Genomic DNA, 7,347 nt, shown 5'->3' with positions numbered 1-7,347 from the left:
GATATTACCATGAATTATGGTACACACACACTTGCTTTTCACTATTAAATTATTCATGACACCAACTCTAATATAAACAGCTACTTAGAGTAAGAAATCTAAAGAGAAATGCCTTCTATAAAGTTGTCCATAGCTGATGAATTAAACATAGAATAGTCACACCATGGTTTGTCCTTGTAGAGGGGGAAACACTGCCGGAAAGTGTAAAATACGGCCAAGATGAAAGAAGTATCAAGGGCTTCGGTGAAACGTTAATTGGATGTGAAGGTGTTATTAGCGATGGCGATAGGGTTTGTTATTGTGCTGGTTGCTGTGGTAGCCGTGTTAAAGGCGATGGTGGGGGCGGGGGGTGGTGGTGATGGGGTTGGGTGACGGTGATGGTGGTTTAACTTAGGTCAGCTTTAATTGTGCAGACTTAGGATAGAATACGCTCTAGCCGTGACTACCCTGTTTACAGACATACACACAAGTATGCATACATATATGTAAGTATATATATATACTTGTTTTCAGTCATGTGACTGTGGCCATGCTGGAGCACCGCCTTTAGTCGAGCAAATGGACCCCAGACTTATTCTTTGTATTTGGTAGACGGAAACTGAAGAAGCCCGTCGTATATATGTATATATATATATATATATATATTGTATGTATGTGTATATGTATGTGTGTCTGTGTTTCCCCGCCCCACATCGCTTAACAACCGACGCTGGTGTGCCTACGTCCCCGTAACTTAGTGGTTCGGCAAAAGAGACCGATAGAATAAGTACTAGGCTTACACAGAATAAGTCCTGGGGTCGATTTGCTCGACTAAAGGCGGTGCTCCAGTACGGCTGCAGTCGGGTGACTGAAACAAGCAAAAGAGTAAAATAGATACATACTCACAAACACACACTCATACTTACACACGCAGATAGAAACACACACACACGCGCGCGCGCGCGAGCGCGCACATGATGGCTATCAACCCGTAGATGAGTATGACTCTCCCTGAAAATGCAATTCTTGTACAAAATTTGAGATCCACTAAGTTTTGCATAACACATTATAGACCATCTACTCACCATATTAAGATGATCTGGAGACAAACCGAGGAAAGATATCCGGTGCCAATATGAGTCGCCGACTCAGGAATTTGGGAGTACCAAGATCTAAAGCGCAAGAAAAACGTCCCCAAAATATCCAATGTCATTCCCTGCATATCCGGTTTTATATGAGAGAGACCATTTCCCAGAGACATACTTTAATAATAACTGGTGCCTGCATCACTCACAGTGGCCTTCCAGCACACCAGACACCAACCAGGAATTTCTGAGAGCCCATGTTATATTAAGTTCATCCGTCCTTTTTACAAGAACTGGTTTTAGTCCTACTGAGTTGATAACAACCCTCTTCGACAGGCTAACCTGGTTAGGTTGCCGGTTTAGTCGCCGTCGACTCGACCGTGCAACAGGTTGTACTAAAGTCCATATTACCAGTAGCTTACATGAGAGACCTCTCAAGTAACCTGACAGGCCCACGCATGCGAGCACGTAAACATCTATTTTCATTTACGTCTTTCCTGTCGTTCTTTCTCGTTCTTTCTTTCATTTTCTCACAGAACAACCATGTGTTTTGAGCCTGAATGATTCAAAGATAGTACTCGGTACGCTATCCAAACTTGTCCGATTATTGTATTATTAGAAGCATGAAACTTTTAAGTTTGCATTTTTGCAGTTAAATCTTGTGTATGCAAATTTTCACATACGTGTGTGCGTATGTTTGTGTGTTTGTATGTCTGCGTGAGCATGTGTGTGTGTGTGGTGTGTGTGTGCCAGTGTGTTTGAGTGTATATACGTAAATATATACATATATATATCGTTCTCTTATTATATATTATAGATAGATACATACATACATGCATACATACATACACACACATACACACACACACACACACACACCACACACACACACACACACACATATATATATATATATGGTGATTGCATCACTCCAAGTATATATGCATCACTCCCAGTTATGTATGTATATCAAACCGTTAGGTCTACATGTGCTTCTAACAGTTTGTGCAAGGTCACTGGTAATAATAATTTATTTTTTATTGCCCTATTTTATTATATATATATATTCATATAATTATGGAGTGGCAGAATTTTAGAGCGCCGACAAAAAATTCTTTACACGATTTGTTCCGGCTATGTTCAAATCCAGTTGGCGACAACTTTATCTTTCATCCCTCCGGGATAAATAAGATAAGATATCATCAGTGTGCTACTGGGGTCTATCGTATCGACTGATCCCTCATCTCAAAACTCTTGGCCTTGTGTCAGAAACTGAGCCCATTAAATCAATGATTTGACAGAAATGCTAACGTGTCGGACCAAATTGTGTACGGCATTTCTTTACTTTCTCGCCGAGGATAACTTTGCCTTTTAACCTTTCACAATCGAGAAAATGAGGTATCAGTCAAATACTTGGGTCAATGTAATTGACTTACCGATATACCGCCTAAAACTCAAGGTATTGTCCTAAAATTATTATTATTATTACCATTGAGTGAGAGGGCAGCACATGCCATCAAAGTGACACTGGGGTACAACTATACGAAACCCAATACAACCATCATGACTACCCGTCTGATAAGGGTACACCAGGCACCTGCGTCACAACCATAAGTGCACGACATAGTGATCTCATATCAAGATAAACAGTACATGATCTTGCAGGTGGGACCCAGTTCGAATTTTCTTCATGTTGAATAACCCATCCCACTCAAAAGGTCCCTGAATAAGGGTTGTTTAAGGATTTTGAACGAAAGACCCATGTTTCCAGAAGTGAATTATTCTAACCTCAAAGAATTCCTCTCAATACATACCCATGATTCTCCCCCACTACTTCTGCTCTTGATCAGAGATGCACATATTGTTAGACACCAAAGGACATGCTCAACTGGTTATGGTGAAACAACTGACAAGCAAATCTGTGGTATTGAACAGAATATTTGCTGTAGCCCATCTTTTATACCAAGACAAAACAATGTACAGGATAACACTTCCAGTCAGTTAAGATCAGAAACCATGAGAGTCACTGCCTGGTACTGCATCAGGGTTATTATTATATTATTATTATTATTATTATTATTTTTATTATTATTATTATTATTATTATTATTATTATTATTATTGTTGTTGTTGTTGTTGTTTTCATCATCATCATCACTATTGTAGAATTCTGGACAATAGAAGCGACAGAGTGCTGTTTTACGGTTATTTAAGTACGTACATGTGCCTTCTTAGTTCAAATGACAGCAGTGTTGATTTTCTTTCATATATCCGGGGTCGATGAAATAAAGTACATATAGGTTATAATCCACTGTATCCTTCCTCCACCCTCCACCACCATGTTTCTTCTCCATCGGACTATAGTACTGTTGTTTACTATACCATAATCACATGATACTGCCATATTAGTAAAACTGTAAAACGACTTATAATTCTGGTTCACATATACACACAGCTTTTGGAAAAGGATGAACAACTCCGATGCACATAACCCATTTTATCGGAATCTAATACTACCCAAAATCTTCACTACAGCTCAAAACAAAAATTAGACTCGCAAATTTGAATTTGCAAAACTTCTATATTTGTTAACTGCTGTATTATGGATTAAATAGTTTTTGCTTGGTTTCGTCGTAATTAAAATTCAAGTATGGCAGCTAATAAATGTAATTGCCGCTTCTAATAAAGTTGATAAATAGCTGCATGACACTTGATTTTGCTGCATCAATAACTATCACTGTGGGCGCAAAATTCTCGCCGCTTCCTCTGTAATTACTCAACAAGCCAGAAGAGCTTCCAATAAGTGACTTCAACCTCATTGTCTTAAGTAGCCGAACACCACGTCGATGTTTTTAACTAGTTTAACGATACCATCTATAGCATCTTCAATATCGTGAATATACATGCATCGTGCTCACATTCAAAGTAGGAGCTAAGCAGCATTGAACGTTCAGTGAGCAAGTAAATTTATCGATTGCTTTCGACGAGACAGAGAGGCCGGAAATGTCGATGGCCAAGAAGGTTCGGTCAACCAGTAAAAAAAGAAATCGAGAGGTCATCGGTTCGTATCCTATTAAAACTAATATATTGTTTCTGTGGTGGTGCCACTTATCAGACAATACCCAACTTCATACAGCTCTAAATGGATTGAAGTTGTTTGGCAAATGCTGCGGTTCGCAGTATATCTATGGCCGTGCTATGAACGCAGAAAATAACTGCGCAGCTAAGAGGTTCTCGGTTCGAATCCTTCACGCTGCACTTTGGATAAGTGCTTTCGAGCATGGTTTCTAGTCGAGATAGAATTTGATAAACGAAAGTAACAATATCGAAATCGGTCGTGTTAGATGTGTACATATATATATGTACATATATATATATATATATATATATATATATATATATATATATATATATATATATATATATATATATATATATATATATGTATGTATATATATATATGTACATATATGTATATATACATATATGTGTGTTATGTGTATGTATATATATATGAATGCGTACATACATATACATATATATGTATATATGTATATACATATATCTATATATATTAATTTATTATATAGAAGGAGCTTCTACAGGACTAGAACTCCGAATCAACCCGGGACCTACATATATCTATATATATATATATATATTATATATATATATATATATATATACATGTACATACATCTGTGTGCGTGTGAGTGCGTGCGTGTGTACATACATCTATCTGTGAATGTGAGTGTGTATGAGTGTGTATGTATGTATGTATGTATGTATGTATGTATGCATGTATGTATGCATATATGTATGCATGCATGTAAGTGTATATTATCACTATTCATAATACAACTTTAAACTCGAGTTTATGAAATCCTAAGGAATAATGCACCTCGTACCCTGAATTCCACGGAGTTTACTTATGTGATTTATAAACTGATATAATTTTCTGGTTGTAAATATTACAGAGATGCATTAATGTTGTAATACTATGCATTATTATCATGCTGAATGCTTCCATTGTGTGTTGCAAGTAAATGTTGCTGATATTTTACCGATTCTAGTATTGTAGATTCGCAATTTACTTTTACCATTTATAGAAATGCATATAAATATACGAACAAAACGTAGAACAGAGACTTAGATATAAACGTGAATATACATAACACGTGCGATACCAATACGTGCATATATATATATATATATATATATATATATATATATATATATATATATATGTATAATTTGTGTGTATATGTATGTATATAGGCATGCGTATGAAAGTACGAAAATATAGACGCGAATACAAACACATATTTGTAAATATGTTCATATGTACTATTAAGTATATCTATATATTATATACACATTTATGAGTGTGTGCGAGTGCCTGTGCGAAAGCAATGTGTAGAAACATAAGTAGAAAAATATACATATAAATATAATATACTATACACACACATACACACACACATACATATATACATATATATATATATATATATATATATATATATATATATATATATATATATATATATATATATGGATGTATATATAGCTTGATAGATACGCACATATATAAATGTAAAGACGTATATATGCGTATAAATGTTCCCATATACCAATATTTACATATACCAACATATAGAAATATGTATGTGTGCATGTATACATATATATTCAGCTATATGTATACATATGGGCGTGTACATGCATATATGTGTTTGTATGTGTGTGTGTGCGTGTGTGTATGTTTATATACATTTATTTTCATGCGTATGTCTGTATGCAAATATATTTTCATATGTACTTGTGCGAACATGTGTACGAATGCAGATGAATAAACGAGGCATAAACAATGCCTACGCTATGTCTCTCTGCAACGTTTACTGTTTAAATTTCTAAAGTTACTCTTCTAGGCTTCCGTAAATCCCATTGCGCTCTCAAATAATTTGCCCAACAGACGTTGGATCCAAACATTGAACAATGACCAGTAATTAGAGTTAAGAAATATGTTTGCTATATCAGCATGATAAAAGGCTCTCTAAAACACCGTTAGCATACCACAGCACCTAATCAGCAGAAGGAAAATTGTCAAGACTTCATGCTTTGAAATCGAAATGTTACGTTCTCTTCAGAGTTACAATATATTTAGGCAATGCTGCAGATATATAATTACATACATGCTTATATGCATGCATATCTGTAGAAGTATATGTCTGTATGGCACTACATTCATATCGTAAACATTGTTTATATCCAAATGTATTTGTGTGTTTGTGGCTGGTGTCGTATACATTTACGTGTGTGTATGAGTATATGTCTCTCTCTGGGTATGTATATAGTATGTGTGTGTGTGTGTGTAAGTGTGTGTGTGAATGTCTGCAAACATAAGAGAGGGGGGTAAAGAGACAGGCCGTCAGACATTTAGAGTCACTGCCGCGGCAGTGCCGTGAGAGGTTTGCTCCCCATCCACGTGGTTCTGGGTTCAGTCCCATAGTGTGCTTTCCCGGACAAATGGTTTCTACTATAGAACTGGGCCAACCAAAACCTTGTAAATGGATTTATGGATTTGGTAGACAGAAGCTAAAGGACGCCCGTCGTATATATATATATATATATTATTCAAAGTAATTCCAACTCTGACTGTTTTTATGTTTAATTTATATTCTTTACAATATTAATGTAGAATATAGAATATATAGAATAAATAATATATATATTGTAAAATGAAATGAAGTATTGATTGTCTTATTGAATAGATGAAATATTGAATATCAAATATTAAGGGACTAGTATACTTTCATGCATTATAGCAGTCTTCAAGGTTCCAGGTTGTGACAAGAGTGTTTCAACTGTCTCTCTCTCTCTCTCTCTCTCTCTCTCTCTATATATATATATATATATATATATATATTTATATATATGCATGTATGTATATGTTTATATATATATATATACATGTATATGTGTGTGTTTGTGATTGTATGTATGTAGATACAGGCATAAATACACATAAATATATACTTATACACAGGCACACATATATATATATATATATATGTATTTAAAATGTCTTCATTGTAACAATGATCATGATGTGAGTGCGTGTGTATTTGTGGGTATGTTTGTGTGTGTGTACGTGTATGTCTGTGTGTGTGTGTGCACAGGGACTGGGTGTGTGGATAGGCATGCACTGGTATGTTAAATTTGGTTTATTGTTTTAAAGCAACTTTAACTACACCAGGGGCATATTTCCTGATATACGCAA

Source organism: Octopus sinensis, linkage group LG3 (genome assembly GCF_006345805.1).
Source record: "Octopus sinensis linkage group LG3, ASM634580v1, whole genome shotgun sequence".
In the NCBI taxonomy this organism is placed as follows: Eukaryota; Metazoa; Mollusca; class Cephalopoda; order Octopoda; family Octopodidae; genus Octopus; species Octopus sinensis.
The sequence above is the reverse complement of the archived record's forward strand: the minus strand, read 5'-3'. Positions refer to the sequence as shown.